We start from the raw sequence: 19,659 nt of genomic DNA, 5'->3' as shown, positions 1-19,659 counted from the left end.
AAACTGTTATCTAGGGCGGCTTGTGACTGCCTGTTTTTTCGTGAAGATTTGTTCAGCTTTTGAACTCTTGAACTGACTGAAGCTGACTCCTGCTCCATTCGTGATTTTTTATTGAGCGCTTTTCGTTTAGCACAGCAATCAAAGTAGAAACGAAACCGATTGTGAATAGGTCCAGTTGGAACATTGAGTTTGCTAATCACTTACACGTCAAGCTGTCTCTAACTGGCAGGAAGATTGCATCACTGCACTGGTTTGATGAAAATACGGTTATTTGGGTTGTGCATCTTAATCACCACGGAGGCGCTGCTATCGCACTGACCGGATCATAACTGTCTCACTCTTCATCAGATTTGTACCAAAAGTCTGATAATCTGAAGTCTGATATTCAAATTTTTACTACGAGTACGAGATGCATTCAAGAAAAAGGCATATTCAAGGGTGTTTAACTTTTTCATTAGCGCCTGCAAATATTTAACAGTCACTTTTGTCGAATTTTATTTTCTGTTTACTTTTGGATTTCAACAAATGGAAATACAACAATCAAAACAGATGAAGGTAAAAAATGAGTACAAGTTGGCTTAACATAAGGAAAAAAAGATCAAATGAAATGAAAGACCAAAATGTAGCAGCCAAGTATCATCCGGTTCAGAATTTACAACGCCAATGGAAACGAAAGCTTTGTGGTTCCATGCAGTAAGCGACTTTTTATTGTTGTGCCATATATACATACTTATACACGTATGCATATGTATGTAAGCTTTCCATGCATATTTTATATGTACCTACATATATTACATGTGTGTATGTGGTGTGTGCTGTGGTTTTATGTCGCAGATTGCAAATCTTTTATCGCCATTATTCCGCAGATAAACGTGTCCATAAAGTGTGAATGAACCCTTGAGTGCAAACACTCAACGGTAAACTGCTGCTCAAAAAAGTATCGCTTAGTCCGTAAATAAAGTTTGGGTCCACTGAAAATTTACATGGATGCGGTTTTCAGCAAAACTTTTAGGTTTCATGCAGCTGAATAGCAAAGATATTGGCCTTTTCAGCGAATGCTTGTTCAAACATATACATTCATAACACACAGCTACACATACATATGTCTGTAAATGGTCGCGGAAAAAGTACGTGCAATAAAACGTAAATATTAGGGGAATAGAAAGTTCTCAAAATTTCGCTTTATTTCGATAATCAAAATGACATAAATATAAATATCCTTCTGCGAATGGTTCGAAAAAGTTTCCGGACTAATCTTTAATTCCTGGGTAATGGAATTGGTGCACATATGGTGGTTCGACCCTCTCGATTTCCATGGTTTCATCAACATTTTCGACGATTGGCCTTCTAGAACGGAATGGTTGAAATCAATGCTTTGCTGTTGTATTCCATACTGCATTAGGTTCATAGACGAAAAAAATTGTTTGACCACAAGCTACGACTTTTCCGGACTTGGTTGTAGGGGTACTGAAAAATGTATTAAATTTTGGAACACAACTGACTGCATCAAACACAAAACTATCAAAGAACTTTTTTGAAGCCTAATGTCATTTTTAAGTCGTAGCGGAAATCGTCGTGGAATTTGGAAATTTCCTCGAGGTTTTGGGGACTTACACATGGGACAAATGGGGAGCCGTTACTGGATAAAATCATTGCCGATTGGTGCAGGTGAAGTTGAGAGGTGTCATTTGTCGTTTCAGGGTTGATAGGTAGACATAGATGACTTGAGCAAGCATTTTTTTTTATTACAAACATTTAAATAAATATATGTATGTATATAGGTAGACAATGTTTGCACAACTAGTTTAAAGAAAACCGATTTTAACAATTTTGTGGGGTTTTTATGAAGAGAATTTCAAATTCTCTTCTTCATATTAACAACCAATATGATCATATGGGGTTTTTCGCTGGAGTCGTCGGATTAAGCCTGCGGTATTGAAAAGTTTGCTGGCTTCCTCCTTGACGTGCCTTTGGAGCTTCATAGAGTGGACTTCTGCTTGTTTTTAAATAACATCAGCGACCGTAGGAATGTTGAGGTCACCATGAATATCTGTATTGCGAACCTACCAAGGTGTGTTGAAAATATTTTTGAGAATTTTATTTTGAAGTCGTTGGATTATGTTGATATTGTTCTGACTGGCAGAGGTTCAAATTTGTGCACCATAAGACCTTACTGGTTTGATATTTGATTGTGTATCATTATTTTGTCATATATGGAGAGTTTTGAATTTCGTCCAATTAGTTCATTTTTATTATTTTCAAATTAAGTTCGTTTTGTTTTATTTTTACATGCTCCTTCAAGCGTAGGTAGCATCGAGGGTTATACCAAGATATTTGGCTGTGCTCGCGTATGGAATTGGAACGTCTAGTATCATTATTGCTTTTATATTGGTAAAGTTCAATGAAGTTATTTGTTACTGTTTGATTTTATTCGCCAAGTTTTCGTCTATTTTTCTATTGCGTCTTAGCGGTTTGAAGTTTAGCAGCCGCTTCTTCGGTAGGTTTTTCTGTTGCGAGGATTGCTGCGTGGAGGCAATGGTATATCTTTCATTTACAGAAGGTAAAGAAGGGGCCAAGGAAGTTCCCATGCAGCAGACAAGCATTTATTTTTTCTAATTTGGAATACTCATTGCCTTGTTTTACGCGAAAATAGCGTTCAGTTATATAAAATTTCATAAATGCACCGTATTGAAGTGGAAGTGAGTTGAATTTGTTGGTAAGGCCGACGAAAGCAACGTCCAGGAAGACTGCTAAGCATATGATTTTTTCTTCGAACATTTTTTCTATTTCATCTGTAATTCGATGCACCTGGTCTATGGTGGAGGGTTTGCAAACATGTGGCAATGCGTAGTTGGAAAATCATTTTGTCGTGTATTGTGATCTTGTCTTTCAATGCTTGACAAGCGCATGCTTGCAATCGGTAACGAGCTTTTGTGCTGGTTCCTTTGAATGTAAGATTTTTTATGAAAGTATTTGATTAATTAGTGGTCGCCGTAGCCAAATGGGTTAAGCGTGACTACCAGTCGGTTGGTCGGAGCACCGGGATTTCGAGCCCGGGCACTACCGAATGACGTACCTATGAACGTAACTATGAACTAAATAGAATTACTACAGATGAAACTGAGGAATTGTTATTCATTTAAGTCACAACTAGCCTTGAATAATACTTTTATGCAGCGATAGGTATAAAATTGCAACAAATTATTTTAAATGTAAGCCTATACTAAAGTTTTAAAAATAATACTCTTTTACTTCCGAGCTTTTCAAAACTACCTTATATAATATATTCTGCTGGAGATGGTGGTCATAAATTGACCTTACCTCGAAGGATGACAACACCTTGAGTGCCGTCAGAATGGCAACTCGCTCATTCCGGAAGTTTCTGTCTAAGTTGATCTCTGCACATAGACAGATGGCATACACTTCCGCCACTACCCATCGACACAGACCGCTTTGAGACCATAAATTCCAGCGCCTATGCCCATAGGCATATCAGGGCAGGTTACACTCTTGGATTTTCCTTTCAAGTGCCAGTACACTCCAGTTTAATTTATCGTACAGTTCGATCCTGAAGTGCGTTTCAAATTTAATAAACTTTTTGATATCATCATTGGGGAGTTCGCCAAGTGATCGTCTGAGGTCAAACGAGTCTTCGGTCACTTAAGAAATATTTTTTCATAAGTTTTCATTATTTTTTATATCAATTATTTAATATCTTCAGAATGAATACGTTTGGTGTTGGGTCTAAAGCTAGATTTAATTTTTCAAAGAGCAGCCACACTACCGGCTACAGCTTTATATATAACACATGAGTTGAAAAGATGCCACCAGTTTTATTGTATTTACCTTTTGTTCAGTTAGTACTAACGTCAAAAACACAGCTGCTAAAATTTTATGGTATTCTATTTATTAGTTCGTGAGTTATTGTGCTAAGAGTGACGCTACTTTTGAATTTCCTGGTGGGGCAAAATATCGTTCAAGCGAAAAAATGGCTTGAAAATGTTATGGGGACTCCACTCTATCATAAACAACAATAAAACGATGGTTTGCTGACTTCAAACGTAGTCGTTGAGACACCGATGATGCACAATGCAGTGGACGTCCAAATGAGGCGGTAACACCAGAAAACATCAAAAATCCGCAAAATCCTTTTAAATGACTGAAAAGTGAAGTTGCGTGAGTTAGCTGACATTGTAAAGATATAAGTAAGAAAAGAACACGTTGGCTTTATATTGCATGAGCATTTAACTATGAAAAAGCTCTGTTAAAAGTTGGTGTCGGGTTTGCTTACTGTTTTGTTTCATCGAGACAACGCACTGTGTCATAAGTCAATCAAAACAATGGCAAAACTACTTGAATTGAATTTCGAATTGCTCGACATCCACCGTATTCGCCAAGTTTGGCTTCCAACGACCACTGTCTGTTCGCAGACGTAAAAAAATGCTCGCCGTTAAGAAGAAAAAAATTTCGCTCGAATGAAGAGGTTATCGCTGACTATAATGAGACCTATATATTTTGAGGCAACAAATAAATCGTTCTAGAAAAGTGGTATTGAAATGTTAGAGCGGCGCTGGAATGATTGCGTTGTTCTTGATGGAAATTACGTTGATGAATGAATGGGACTTGTCAGCCCATGTGTTGTATATATATATTGGCGCTTATACCCTTTTTTGGTGTTTGGCCGAGCACCTCCTCCTATTTGTGGCGTGCGCCTTGATGTTGTTCCACAAATGGAAGGACCAGTAGTTTTAAATCGACCTTGAATGTCAAATAGTCTTTTATGAGGAGCTTTCTTAGGGCAGAAAAACACTCGGTGGTTTACCATTGACTGCCGAAGGGCGACAGGTATTAGAAAAAACTGCTGTTTCATGCAAAATTTGAACCATTCGAGCCCGCGCACTGCCGAATGATAGTCACGCACCAACTCATTCGGCTACGGCGGCCGATAGATTTGGATCCAATAGATTTTGCTATTAGGTTTAAGAACTTTTCGATCTGATATACGAGTACTATGTAATTTGAACTAATTCGTGAATTTGTTATTTTTTTTTAATATTCTTATGCGCTGCATGTCTTTTTATTATCTATGTATGTATATGTTTATCTATGCACACACACACACACCCTGCGTAGTACACAATCCATTCAGCTTTTTGCTGATATTAATTTGCAACTTTTATGCACAGTGATTTTTGAGTTCAATACGAGCAACAATCGTGGAAAATTTGCTCCATCCTTACATTCAAATATACCCAAGTAATGGAGTTTGAAGGTGAGCTGTAATGCAAAACTTCATATATGGATATGTATACGGCGATGCGGATCCGTATATATGCAGACATGTATTGACATACTTACGTGTGCATTATGTATGTAAGTTTGTCAAAGTCTGAATATCAATATGTACATACATACACGTGACATATGTATATGGATATTTACATAAGAACGTGTGTGGCTCTTACTCAAGATGTTTGTTAATTTTCTTGCCATTCTTATTGCGAAAATTTTAAGTGTAACGCAAATTAATGTAATATGAGTAAAGCGCAAACAAGAGATATCAATGAAAACGGGGTTGCAAAGCAAACGGGAACCATCTGCCCGTCTTTCTGACTGTCTGTTCATTTGTCACTGGTATGCCGAAACGTCTTATCAACGGCCGACTGCAACGTGTCTTATGGCAAATGCACTATTTGTGTGTGCATGTGTGTGTGTATACGTATTTTTGTACACAAATACAACAAATACATAGCCGTGTGTGTGGTGTAATGGAGTGCAACTGAACTGGACAGAGCGCGTCGGGCAATATGAATTAGAGTCTTTTGTCAATATTTCAGTTTTTGCACTTTTTCACGGGTCTTTTGTTTGCTTAATTTGCATACTTGGCACAAAATGAAGTAATTGTCAATCAACCCATTTACTTGCTAGCTCGAATTATTTTGCCTTTATATTTCACTCGCCCTCATCGTGTCCACCTCGACGACATTGCAGGGGCACACAAATTAAATTCACGCCGATTATGACCTCATTGTTTTCGCTAAAAACAAGTCAATAGTGCACGCGCACATATGTACATATGTATGCAGACAACTACATACATATGTCTGTATGTATGTATGTATGTATGTGCACATAAATAGATTTATGCATATACAAATGAATGTAATTTAGCAAACTTCCGTGGGGTAGAAGACAATACGGGCGCGGAAAGTGAAAAAAGTTCATCTGATAAGTGGAAATGCCCAATAATGGCACAAACATGTTTACGCTTTTATGGTGCGCCTTAGCAGCAGAAACACACTAGGCTGTATATATAAGTAAATATAGTTAAATATTTATGCACTCTACAAACATACGCACATATAATTTGATTGAGCAGCTTAAGCCGAATCGGCGGCGCCTCACTTTATTTGTCTAATGTGCAGAAATTATGCTTACAGTCGTAATGAATCGTTGTATATTTGTGTCACAAGCCAGAACACTCAGAGTCGTTCTCAGGCGAGCGTTGACAGTGCAGCCAAAAAGCCGCTGACCCCAACACTGCCAAATGCAGTCGCAAAATCACAATCACAGCTGGCCCAGCCCCTGCTTACATATGCACACACATATGAATATGTATGTATGCTGAAGCGGGCAAGTTGCCCATTTGTGCACCAGTGAGTCGAAGCTTCGCCATTGCTGCCAGAAAATCAATTTCTGCACAGAAATTTAGCACAATAGCGGCGCCAAGCGCAACGGCTGGACAGCTAAAAAACCCATCACTGCGGCAGTTGTGGCCTAGGCTGCTTTGCAGTTATGCAACATCTTCCAACGTATGCATACATACATACATATTTGTGTACTATGGGACTTATATACTTATATTTCAATACATACGTACATGTACGAGGTGTGTGCAAAAATAAGGTAAATTTTCATTTTTCTAAAAAACATTTATTTATTCATCAATTCCTATTTTATCTCCTTCAAAGTAGTCCCCCTCATATGCAATACACTTGTGCCAGCGCTTTTTCCAATCCTCGAAGCAGTTCTGATATTCACGTTTTGGTATGTCTTTGAGCTCTGTCAGCGATTCGGTTTTTATCTCCTCGACCGTCGCAAAACACCATCCTTTCATGGGTCTCTTCTATCTTGGGAACAGAAAAAAGTGGCAGAGGGCGTTGTTTTTGGCCAAATAATCTCTCAGAAGCAAAGGTGAGTGAGCAGGTGCATTATCATGATGCAAAAGCCATGAATTTTTTCCGGGCGTTTTTTTCGTTCCCCAGCAACTTCTCTCATTTTGATTCGACGATTCTCCATAACAATTTTCTTCACATTCTCAATATTTTCATCGGTTCTTGATGTGCTGGGACGTAAAGAGCGAGCGTCGTCCTTCACGTCTTCTCGACCTTCTGTGAAAAAATTGTAAATTTGTAAACAAGTTTTTGACTCTGAGTACTCTCACCGTATGCCACTGTCAACATTTCAGGAGTTTTTGGGCACTTAATTCCATTTTTTATACAAAATTGTATGCAACTTCTTTGATCCATTTTTTTCGATTGCTTTATTTGCTCTCAAAAACAAACTAAACGTGCTATTTTGCTAATAACGTGATCATATTTTCGAGACGAGTGTACCAACATAAAAAAAAATAATAATAATCGAAAGTCGAATGTACGTAGCCCGTGAAATTGGAAAATTCACCTTATTTTTTGAACACACAGTAGAGATCTCTCATAGAATTAGTTATTATAATTCTAAATAAGTTTTACAAGTTATTTATGCTTACTGCGCTGCATACGATGCATCACACAACAAGATTTAGTGTTTTTAATTTGGAATAAAACGTGCCCTGTTGGTGAAATTTACCTTTAACATAGGGTATATATGTTTTTAATGCACAATTGCTTTAAGAAAATTGACGCTCTGTGAAAAGTGTTCATCGCGCGCTTAGGTCAGCTTCTGGTGTACATCTCGAATCACGACGTTTCACGAATCTCGAGAATAGATGATTTCAACAGAGCTTTATCATTTTATAGCTTATCATTTTATACTCCCCATACCATAACACCAGCTTCAAGGCTGTGATGCCGACTCAAGTACCTTTCCTCCTTTCCTAAGCCAAGGAAATAGTAATTGCATGCATGCGGTTCATTTAGATTGAACTCCTTTTCGTCACTAGAGACTACTTTTTTCCATTCACCAGGATCGTTATTTGTACCAGAACTCGAATCTACTATATGTAGTCCCTTGCAAATTCGAGGCGGCGTTCTTGGCGCAATTTATTCAAAGTTGTTTTTTTTTTGTATTTTTTTTATGCTTCAGTTGTGACGATTTTAGAATAGCCCTTGCTGGCTGCAACATTTGCCATTTCTTTAATTTGTTCTGCTGTAAGGGGTGGATTTGATGCAATCCTAAGGATTTTGCGGATTTTCTTCGGTGTTAAAGCCATCGCAGTTCTGCCTTTGTAGTTCTTATCATAGGAGGAACCTTTTTTCACGTAACGATCCACAACATTTGTACTTTGTCCAATCTTTTTGGCGATTTGAAAGTCCCTCTGAGGTCAAAATATCGATTTGTACTCTTTTACGTTCTGTTAAACCTTTCTGCTTTCTTGTTTTATTAGAATTAAGAATACAGAAAATGTGATTTTAAGAATTTAATTAATTATTATTTGCCATATTTTTTACATAATTTAATTCGAATTTAATAATATATAATAAATAAATCTTTTTTGACGAAAAATGTAAAAAGTCACACAATTGACCGGCATTTGCCCAAATGAAACTAGTTGTGAAGCAGAATTTTGTTTCACTAGTTCGTGTTTTCCCTGCAGGGTATGCAAGTAAGTACGGGTATCCATATTGCAATCACTTTAGTCAAAACATTTGCAAGTCTAACAAGCAGACATATACTAACATATGTGTGTCTGTATGTATGTATGAATATGTAATACATGCCTCACATTAGCACCTTCCACCCACTGCCATCGGTAAGGGGGGCACTTATCGAATTATACGAAGCATTGATGTGAAACTGTAAAACATACACATACACACATACATATCTAGCACACAACTCACGCAAATGCGTGCTAAGTATGCAAACTAAGACTAGGACATCAAAGTACTCGGGTGGAAAAATGTATGCAATAATGCAAATAATTAAACAAATTTTTATTTTTACTAACTTATTCAAATAACATTGGTGAATGTCGTTCATAATTTCTTCCAGCAAAACGAAACAAGGGGATCTGGCTTGCACGATACTATCGAATGTAAAATTACCCCTAGTCTGAATAAAGCTCCAGTTTGTGTGGAACTATTGGAAAAGCTGTAGCAAGGCGCAATTGACTCAGCGTAGGTTGCAAATCATCCAAAAATGCACCAATAAGAAAACACTGCCGAGCGTGTACAAGTGCACCTCGACAGTATGCATGTGTGTGAATATGTGTATGTGGGAATGTATGAGCATATACGAGTATTTTAATTATTTCTAACTTGCCGATGTGTTACTTTGATAATTGCAACTTGACATTGTTTTCGAACGTTCTCAACTGCCACATACCCGTCGGCTCTTTGCCCGTAGCTAAGCTGGTCACCGTAATACTTTTTCCAAAGTAAATTTTTATTAAATGCTCATCGCTTGCTAGAGCAAATGGGAAGTCATATCAGACAAACATATGTTTGTAATACATACAGACAGTATATACAGGCACTTATCACTTGTGTGCGTACAAACATACCTTTCTACTTACATAACATATTAGGGGCTTTCAAAAGTGACGCTTAGATGTCAGTAGTGAATAATTCCTAGACAGACCTTTTGGAAATAATTGTCTGAGTGAGTCTACAATTCAAAGGTTGGTGAAAAAATTTCGAGAAACTGGTTCTGTTAGGGATGGAAAAAGCATTGACAAATCAAAAACGGCACGTTCTGGTGAGAATATTGCTGTTGTAGCGCTAAGTGTTGCTGAGCAACCTTCAACATCGATATCTCGAAGCTCTCAACAATTAGGCATTCATGAATCGACTGGTTGGCGGATTTGCCTGTAGACATGTTAATGGTGGACACCTAAATGATGCCATTTTTCACATGTAATTGTTAAGAGCCATATTTTGTATAGAAATAGTGAAACCTGAAAGATTCAAATTTTTACAGGTTTCGTTTCAAAACTACCTCTAGGAGCGTCTTTTGAAAGACCCTTTATACATATCAACAAATATGTATATGTATGTAAATATCTGTGCCACATATTTTACGTGGGCAACTGCATTTGAGTTTGGAAGCTTATTGATTATTATTTTATTGCTTTTACTGATTGTTACATATTTTAATTAACTTTTCTGTATTCGAAACAACGATGCGCCATTGAGTAATATATAATAAGGTCGTGTCTGTACATAGTGAACGCCCGTTATAGCGAACACTTCGATAGAATGCAAACCGATGTTTTTACGAGGACTACTCGAAAACCTGTAAATAGCGAAAAAACTTTTAAAAGCAACTTCAAGCAGAAAGCAACAATAAATACACAAAATTATTAGAAATAGGAGCGGGTATTCCCCTTAATTGAAATTTTACTGTTGATTGCTAGAAAAGCTATTTGAGGTTAACGTTTGATTTGTTTTTTGTCGAGTGGAAACCGTTTCTGGGTAAAATGATCAGTGCTCTCTTTGATGCATGTTTGAAATAAATCGATAGTTCGAGGCAATTCGTTTCGTTAAAGCAAAAATCAGAAATTGTTGAAAAAATCAGAAAAGGTGTTAGTGTTTCATATTGGAAAAAGTGTCTCGACTCGCTAAATCAACAATTCTCGGAATAAATAAAAACAGAAGAAACATTTTATCTCGGCAGACGATTGGAGCATCTAAGAGGATAACTACTAAAAAAGACTGGGATCCCCCGATGGAGAAGGCCCTATACAACTGCTTTGTAGAGCATCGCTGTCCAGTCGGTGGCGAAATAAAAATGTACATTGGTATTAAGGAAACAAATGATTGTTAAAAGCTATCATCGATTACCCAAGCGATTGAACCATTTAAAATAAGCTCAGCAATATTATTTATGAGTTAATGCCTTGCAGGGACCAAATTTATAGTACGTGCAAAAAATCCACGCTCTTTTAAGGCGTATGACATCCAAGCAGATTACCGAAACTCATCTTCGATGAATGGGTTTCTTATGGGTGCAACTTATAATGAATTTAAAATTAATTACAATTTTGTAGAGCATTTTTTCGCTTTGAATTGTCATTAAGTCCACAAGTTTTTGGCTTACCAAAAATGGCTTACCAACCAAAGCTATCCTATTGGCAACGCGTCTAGTCCATCGCCAAAAAATGAGCTTAAAAGGGTTGATGGCTCTATATGCGTGATTTATATGCCCCCAAACGTAACACCCTTGATTTAGTCTATGGATCAAAAAGAGATTCGTATAATTAAGTTATACTACAAAGAAGATCTGTTGTTAGTGTCTGTAGGGAAGGGTGACTTTAAAAGATGCTGTTTCACTTTGATGCTTGCTTGGAATCAGCTGTAGGCAAATGTGATACTGCAAGTCTTTATTAAAATATTTTAATGCAATAGAGGGAATGAAGACGATGCCACTCCTTTGTGTTGTCTTCCAAAAAAATATAACAGAAAAAATATAGAGAAGCCCATCATACATAAAGGTTTTTGCAAATTGTTATCACGGAGGTAATTTTATTGACCTTTAAAAGCAAGTGAAGCTATTGCAATTGCCGATAAAGCTATCGCATGGGCTGAAGCTAACACTATTGATTAAGTGGCGTACCAGATTTAAGAAGTTTGCTAAAACAAGCGAAAAAGCGGTTCAAAAGTCAATTGCTGAAAGCAAAAAGCAGACAGATATTCGGGAGTTCCTTCATTAAGCACACACGAGTGCAATACTATTTTCTGACAAATGCATTCTCATAACCTCTTGAAACTACAAACCGATAATTTAAGCAAATACAGTAGGTCCCTCCATTTGTGGAACAACATCAATACGCACACCACAAATAGGAGGAGGACCAAATACTCAAAATGTCCCCGCATTGAATACTTCCAGAGCCGTAGCGTTTGTATCCATTAGGACGACATGACCCAGTCAACGAAGCCGCTTGATCTTTATTCGCTGCGCTATATGTATGTCTTCGTACGGAACGAGAACAGGTCGAAAAATCTTCCCCATAATTTTTCTCTCAAATACTCCAAGGGACGCCTCACTCCACTCCAAGGGATATTGTCTTCTTCAAAGCTTCTGCGCCATACGATAGGACGGGCATGATGAGAACCTTGTAGAGTGTTAGTGTTGTTCGTCGAGAGAGGACTTTACTACTTAATTGCCTACTTAGTCCAAAGTAGCTCTTGTTGGAAAGAGAGATTCTTCGTTGCATTTCATGACATTCCACTACATTGGGGAACTTTAGCCTCCTCTAATCGAAATTTTGAGTACGCCTTTGTATATATGAGTAGAGCCGAGTATGTGCATGTGTACCTATTTATTGATCAATGATTGAATAAGCAACAGTGCTCGCTATGGATTCTTATACTCATACATACATACCAGTATTATTTATTATCTTTTTCTAATCGATTCGAAATGTGTTTTTAAAAGCAAGAAAATCGTAATAATTACTTTCTCCAATATCTAGTTTGAGCAATTTTTCATTATTGGTTTGTGAAATACAAAAATTTGTTTGTTTGTAACAGAATTCTGAAAATTTACAAAGGTTATTCATTGCACTGAGGCACATACGAGCAGCAAGCAAAATTTCCTCTACATAGGAGGTGGGGGTGGATGCTGTCAGGTTTCAAGTTTGGTGAAGTGGCTTTAAAAATACACATACATACACTTATATATGTATTTACTCAAAATGGGACGGAGCCATGTATCTTTTTCGTATATTTCAAAGAAAGGCATTTTCGTTTTTGATACCAAATTTGAGCAGTTTGTTTTTATTGCTGTCCGAAGTATTGCGTGCTTGCGTTCTCTGTTAAGATATAATACACTTTTTTTGAGGTAAGGTTCGGATAGAGAATTTTTATGGATTTCTCTTGGCTCAGTTTCAGTAAATAAATACAATCAATTATACTAATTTATTTTTTTATATATTAACGAAAACGTCAAAGCACATTTTTGTGTTGAAATTTTGGCAATGCGAGTACATGGAAGTACATACATACATACATACATATGTATATGCTAATGAAAATATATTTGTGCGGATGAAATTAAATACGGCTTCAGTTTCACCTGATAAACAAACACATGTGTACCGCATACTTATGTCAACGAGTGTGCGCATGCACACACTAACTAGCATTAAAATACAATCTCTATGTTTGGTTTGCACAATACTTAGCCACATACATACATACATACACAAATACTCGAACAAATGTTAATAATTTTGAAGTCATTAAAGTTGGCTACTTTGTCTTAGCCAAACCGCAAAGTTAAATGATGTGGATGTGAAGTTTTTCGGTCTTCGTCCCTAATGGAGATTTCGGTCTGTGGAGAAGAGGTACACACACAAACATGTACTTCTAGGTACAAATGTAAAACTTGAAACTCTGCAGATGAAATAATGGGTCTGTATGTACACGAAATTAATTATTCGTCTAAGTAACGGTATTATTAAGCTATTACTTTCTACTTTTGACAGATGTCTATAAACAAGAAAAGGTTCGAATCGCCTGCAGCGGAGAAAGTCAGTGTGCCAAAAGGCGATTTGGTAAAGTTATAAACGAGAATGAACTGAAAGTGTATCTGAAGTCTTATAAAGGGAGGGAGGAGTACATAAACAAGTGCGATTGGATTTGTTATTTTCAAGATGAGTGTTGACAAGTGATTTAAAATTTCTGCACAAAACTGTATGCTTCTACATGTAACAAACAATAGAATAGAAAAGAAAATCCGCTACCAGGTTTGTAACAGAAAGTACTCAAGACATTTTCGCGATTTTCTTAAAAAAAAAAATTGTCTAATCCCAAAAATATGGGGTTGGGTACGTAATGCTGTATGATACAATATTCTGTTTACAAAATGCTGTATACAAAATTCTGTATTTCAGAATTCTGTATTTCAAAATTCTGTAAAAAATATTCTGTATTGCCGAATTTACGAAATTCTGTATTGACGAAATTTTGTATTGACAAAATTCTGTATTGACGAAATGCTGTAAGTAAATGATAAGAAATTCAACAAATTTTATAAAAAAAAGTGCGCACTTTTTTTCTTCAGTTTCGATAGAATCCACCGTATTTTTGCGTAGAACTCCTTTTCGCGTGGGCGGCCTTCGGCTGCGCTTCGAAAAAATAACTCTCATCAGTCCGACTCCGGCTACGCAATCCACCGTATTTTTGCGTAGAACTTCTTATCGCGTGGGCGGCCTTTGGCCGCGCTTCAAAAAAATAACCCTCATCAGTCCGACTCCGGCTACGCAATCCACCGTATTTTTGCGTAGAACTCCTTTTCGCGTGGGAAATTCGGAGGATTTGAAAACGATATGAAGTCGATGAAAAGAAAAGTTTCCCTAAATAATCACATTAGTCGCATAGATCAACACAGGGTACGCTTAGAAAGTTGATATTTAATTAAGTTTAGGTTTATGGAAAATTCGTAAACAAGGTTTCAGAGTAATAATAATTAAATAAGACATTAGATGAGTCACACTTCATCTCCAGTCAAATTGAGTGAATTGTCATCATATGTGAAATATTTCATCGCTACTAAATGCAATTTGTACGAGACCACACCGTTGTTTATTTGTTGGGAATGTTTCTGTGAACGTTACCTGGAAATTCTGCACCTGACCGACATGTTTACGAGGGTGGTAGATTACCAGGTTGTTAGAGCAACTTCGGCTATCACGTTATATGGGACTCAGCAGCCGAATTCTGCACTTTCAATTCACATGTATTCACACACTCGTCCAATTTTTCGTTTAAATAAAGAAGATAATAAAAATATTTTTTTTTGTTTTTCAAATTTTTAAAGAATTTAGTTTAATTAACGCTGGTGTAAAAAAAATATTAAGTTGAATGAGAAATAGCATTTAGTGGCTTATTATACACCCATAGTCAAAAGTATTTACACAAAAAGTATTCACAATCTTTACTAGAAAGCCTTTGCTTGTTGTTGTTAAACAACTGTATTGCAAAATGGTGTTGTTGAAGAAATATTTAGAGTATGTAAAGATAACTTGTGCAAATTCAAAGACAACAACGAGATATTTCCATTAAAATAATTCAAGTGCTTATGTGAAATTTCAGCTTTGGGTAAATACTTTTGACTATGGCTGTACATGTAATTTAAAGTTAAACATTATGTCCATATATTGCAAATGGGCTGCCCTATGTCCTCGATAGCCTCACGAATTCTATCTTTGAGGTCTTGAATCGGCCCTGGGCTGTTGGCGTAGACCTTCTCTTTCACGTGGCCCCAAAAAAAAGTCACAAGGTGTTAAATCACAAGATCTCGGTGGCTAATTGTGATCACCTCTTCAAGAGATAACACGGTCCGGAAACTTTTCCCGTAAAAGATCAATGGTTTCGTTGCTTGTGTGGCACGTAGCGCCGTCTTGTTGAAACTAAACGTTGTCCAGATCAATCTCATCCAATTCCGACCATTAAAAATCGTTCATCATCTCTCGATAGCGATAGATAACACCTATTATTGGAAAACCCTTTACATAGGTAGTTTTCGCAGGAATGGCAACCATTATACGAGTATGTGGAAAAAATTATCTTTATATTTTAATGCAAAAAAAAAGTTATCTGCAGATTTCTATTTGGTTACTCAGTAACACCATTTTTTATTTTCATTATTTTTTATTTATATTATTTTTTAATTTTTTATTATTACTATTATTATTTAGATAAGTAATAATGATAACTTTGGGTTTCTTTATATACGAGAACCTCTAAATGCCTTACAATAATGCATTTATGTATATTAGTTTGGGGAAAAAGAAATCAATTATTTTCTCGGTAGATGGCTGAGGTGATCGATATCTTGTAAAGTATCGATTAAACGATTTAAAACAATTTTTTACTGTTTTCTGTTTGTTCCATTGAGCTGTGAGTTACAGGGTGTTAACAATGAAAGTCAACAAAGATAAAATGCGGTACATTTTACAGGTCTTCTTTGATAAAGGCGAAAATGCTAGTCAGGCCGCTGAAATTGTGAAATTTATTATGTCGAAAATGCCCGTGAAATTGACCGTGTTAGTAGTCGTAGCATCGCTCAGGAACTAAAGAGCGACCATAAAATAATTTTAAATCAATAACGCATACATTTTTGCAGAAATAATGAGTGCTCTTTTCCCCCAAACCAATATTTATAAAAAAAAACTGCGGCTGCCGTAGCCGAATGGGTTGGTGCATGACTACCATTCGGAATTCAGAGAGAATGTATTGTCGAATCTCGGTGAAACACCAAAATGAAGAAAAAGTTTTTTTCTAATAGCGGTCGTTCTCGGCAGGGAATGTCAAACCTCCGAGAGTATGCCAGGAAAAAGCTCATCACTAAAAGTATCTGTCTTTCGTAGTCGGCTTGAAACTGTACGTCCCTCCATTTGTGGAACAATATCAATACGCACGCCACAAATAGGAAGAAGAACTCAGCCAAATACCCAAAAAAGAGCGTAAGCGCCAATTATATATATGTATGTATATATAATATTTAAAACATACTTTTTATATAATTATTTTATTTTTATTTATTTTTTATTATTATATTTTATATATCATATAACCGCGTACATATGTACACAGTATAAGTGCATTCGCACACCGATAAATACTAAATGAGTGCGCTGAATGTGTGCTGCATTTAATTTATTAGTTGTCTGTGATAGGAAAGGTTTTTATATATATATGCACGCATGCACATATGTACGTACGTAAGTGTGTGTATCTATGTATACGTATTTACCTTGGCGATAACGATCTTGACGATATTGAATTGTATGTTTTTGCTGGAGCACAAATGAAGCAGGCGAGTAGGCGAGCAGGGGAGCAGGCGGGCTGGCGGACAATTACTGATACGAGTCTGATAAGCGCAAGTGTTTGTACTGATGGTTCGTGTGACGTGTTTTACTAAAGTTAGCGTTTGATGCTCAACGGAAGAATCGCTTACTCAGGTGAGCTATGGGCAAGTATGTATGTATGTATGTATTTCACTTCTAGTATACAAATATGAATGCACTTGAAATTAAATTGTGGGCAATGTTCTTTGTTTTTATCAATCGAGGTTGCGTCTGTTGTCTTTCCCTTTATCACTTATTGGCAATTGGAATGTACGTAGCTCTAGGTGAATAAACAACACATTTGTATATACGGTGGAACCTTCCTTGGGGAACATTCACTGTCAGTTAACTTTGGCCGCCCAAGAGAGGTATCCGCTTAGGAGTGGGTAATTTGTTGCGCTACCGAAGACTTGGTAAAGGCAAAAATGTTCGTCCGCTTTGGGAGAGGTTACACGGTATATGTACATCTGAACCTTTATGCATGAAAATATATGCACATACATATCTCATACGTTTGAATAACGCATACATATATGTCTATATGTATGTATATTTGCATGCATAAATACGTTGTTGATGTTTGTTTTTGTTTTGCAAAATTCACAAATCAATTTTAACCGCAGAAAAAAACCGACAGCTCCGATTAAAACAATATTATACGCACACTTAGATTATTTGTGTATTTGTTGTATAGGCTGGCACTTGGTGTTTGTTCTTATTGCAAACTAACGATGTGGCAAATGCAAACTACTGCAATGCGCAACAGATTGCACACAAATCAGATTGTTTATGTAACCTGAACTCATACCTACAAACACAAGTACATACAGTGCCTTCTAGATAATCACGCTCAATAGAGGCCAGAACCGATATGTCGTCATAACCGCGGGTGTTTTTTTTTAAGATTAAACAAATTAGAAAGTTGCATTTATAGAGGCTAAAGAGGTTAATTGTAAGTGTCGCAAAATCGGGTTTTCGCAGTAATCGAAAGTCGCGTTTATCGAGGAGGCACTGTGCATTTATATGTGCATATGCACACGTGTGTGAATGTATGTTTGTATGTATGCCCATAAGTCCATATGCCTTTACAAACGCTTAGAAATTTAACATTTGCATAGCTCAATGGCGTGCACACCAACAAATTCCGATTTCTTTTTTGCTTTCAATAAAATTCAAGTCGTGTTCGCCTGTTTTCTATTGTATTTTTCCATGTTTTGCACTTTTCGTATCATGTAATGCATTTCATTCGCAGTTACAATATATAAAAATCAAATAATTCACCGGTATTTTTGTTCACTTATCGCGCGCCACGGAGGGACGGCGGTGACGCCACATCAACTCAAACGCTCGCGTCACTAAGCGCAGTCTATGCTTTTCCAGCGAATCGCTTAAACGCTTCAATGGCAGCTGGGTTGCACAATACCACAAAATCTGCGATCGCTGCCACTATTAATGTTGTTTGTTAGTTTGTATGCAGCTTTTTTGTTTTTGTTCAAATTGCATTTACCGTGTAGCTCACGAGCTCACGAACTGTTACTCATCACGTTCTTGCGTATGCCGTTGCTGGATTTTTTGCTTTTTACCCTTTTGTTTTTGTTTTTTGTTTAGCTTTTGCTTTTACTATATTTTCATTCATACGCACATCTGCCGGTTTTGTTCACAAAGGAGTATGCAACCGAACCGAATACTTTTGTATATGAATTCAAACCTACATGTGTGTGTGTGTGTGTATGAGTGTCGTATCTGTGTTTTGTTGCACACGTAATTGCGCCGTTACCGTTAGTAATCAACGCGCTCTTATTGGATATTGCCTCATATGCCCTTCACCATACACTGTTCTCTACTATTTTGCCCAAAGCTCGGAACTGCTCGCACGTGAATTATAACCGTTTGAGGTTCTGTCTCATTAACAACTGAAACTGATTCAACTGCAGAAACCGCTCAAACTGCTGAAACTGCCAATCAGTCGTTCGAGTCGAGCATGTGTTTAATGTTTGCTTGTTCGAAGTGTGTTCATTTTGGAAATGAACCCACCACCAATGTTCGGCGCGGCTAGCTGCCGTACGCCTGTTCCCAATTGGAAGTAACTAAACTGAACTGTTCGTACTGGTCGGTGGAGAGCGCGTGGCGGTATTAACAACAGCCGATTGTACAATAGAATGAATCACTAACTTCCAGCGAACGAACTACCAATCTTTGGTAATGTTGGAGCGGCAATGTGTTCGATAAGGGAAAAAGCAAGACGCGAGCGTTTGCGCAAACGAGCTAACTAACGAACTATGACCAGAAAACTTAGAACTTTCTAAGCTTTGCTATGACTGCCATGCAACTTGTGATGCCTGCATTTATTGATACTTGCATACATGCATATGAATGGAAGTAGGCACCCGGGAAAAACTGAACTAGTCAAACTCAAACTAAAACTTAGCCAACTGTGAATCGCATTTCCTTCGCAATTGCAATGCATAAAATAACTTGCAACCAATTGTTGTGAGTTGACTGGGGCTTCTTGTCGAGTATTCGAGTTGATGTCGCCTTTTGGGATTCAATAAATACATATAAGTTAGATGTTACACTCGAATTTGAGTAAAATATGAATGATTAATTATATAAATTCAAGAAAATAATATATAATATCTTTT

At 37.0% G+C, this 19,659-nt stretch overlaps 1 long non-coding RNA gene across 1 annotated transcript in view; it reads right to left on the bottom strand.

The window, feature by feature from the left end:
• LOC129236745 (uncharacterized) overlaps nucleotides 1-18,914 on the bottom strand; it is a 39,893-nt gene extending 20,979 nt beyond the window's left edge. Inside the window, exons 1-2 of the long non-coding RNA XR_008581707.1 lie at nucleotides 18,795-18,914; nucleotides 16,924-17,297 (exon numbers count right to left, since the gene is read on the bottom strand). This is a non-coding gene — a long non-coding RNA (uncharacterized LOC129236745). The remainder of the gene's footprint in view (nucleotides 1-16,923; nucleotides 17,298-18,794) is intronic.
• Between the last annotated feature and the right edge of the window lie 745 nt (nucleotides 18,915-19,659).

This window comes from Anastrepha obliqua, chromosome 2 (assembly GCF_027943255.1).
Source record: "Anastrepha obliqua isolate idAnaObli1 chromosome 2, idAnaObli1_1.0, whole genome shotgun sequence".
In the NCBI taxonomy this organism is placed as follows: domain Eukaryota; kingdom Metazoa; phylum Arthropoda; class Insecta; order Diptera; family Tephritidae; genus Anastrepha; species Anastrepha obliqua.
Note: the sequence above shows the minus strand (reverse complement) of the source record. Positions and strands in the feature narration are given on the sequence as shown.